Genomic DNA, 1,069 nt, shown 5'->3' with positions numbered 1-1,069 from the left:
ATGTAATGCTCTGGATTATAATCTGTTCACCTTTTGAAATGTTAAATTAGCTGCTGCTCTATAACAATCCATCTGAAATCTAATGCTGATCTTTAACAGTGATCAGCTCCCAGTCATTTCCAGCCAAGGCTTTCATAAGGTTCATTACTTTCTTATACTTTGTTTCAAATCTTTCATGTGTATTTTTATATGAATTTTCTAACCATAATCCTAAATATTTAAATTCACTCTATTTGTAAACCTGTCCATATAATAATAGGTTTCCAATATTTTTTGTTCTTTTATTTGTAATCGTTTAACAGGATTTGCTTATTGATCATTTGAAACTCCTGTAATTTGACCATTTGTCTATTTGATTGATTGCTTCCTTGATGTTTTTACATGTGAAACATTTCTTCCACTCATCCATGTAGCCCCATCATCTGCATAAAGAGCTGATTTTATACAATCCTCTAGATTTGAAAGGACGCCATTAATCAGAACGTTGAATAACTGATTGCGCTCCCTGGTGGTTGTGCCATTTTCCACCTTGTAATCTCTAATAACCCTCCCCAACCTGAACTCTTATTTCCCTGTCTAAAGAAACCTGATATCCAGTTATACATCCTTCCACATATTCTCATTTCATCTCTTTTAGTAGTTCTTCTCTCCACATTGAACCATTGGCTCTTTCGATATAGAAAAACACCACATTTTCCCCCCCATAAAATTACAAACTCAGATGCAGCTACTGTGAGTCTAGCTGTTCTGAAACCACAAAGATTATAAGTTCTGTCTGTTCAAGAACTTGCATTAATCTGTTAATTAATACTTTCTCCATCACTATGTTAAAGCTGCAGCTCTAAAGTTATTTGAATTTATAGGATCCTTTCCTGCTTTATTAAATGGTAATATTTTTTTCCAACTAGTTGGAATTGCTTTTTACAGAGCCCCTAAAGGGACATGAAATGGAAAAAAAAACTATCTCGTGCACACCAGTTAGTATCTCGTTCCCACCAGTTACTAAGTCATGCGCACCAGTTAGTATCTCTTTCCCACCAGTTATAAGTCGTGAGCACTAGTGTGTATC

This window comes from Austrofundulus limnaeus, unplaced genomic scaffold, assembly GCF_001266775.1.
Source record: "Austrofundulus limnaeus strain Quisiro unplaced genomic scaffold, Austrofundulus_limnaeus-1.0 Scaffold2167, whole genome shotgun sequence".
NCBI lineage: Eukaryota > Metazoa > Chordata > Actinopteri > Cyprinodontiformes > Rivulidae > Austrofundulus > Austrofundulus limnaeus.
Note: the sequence above shows the minus strand (reverse complement) of the source record.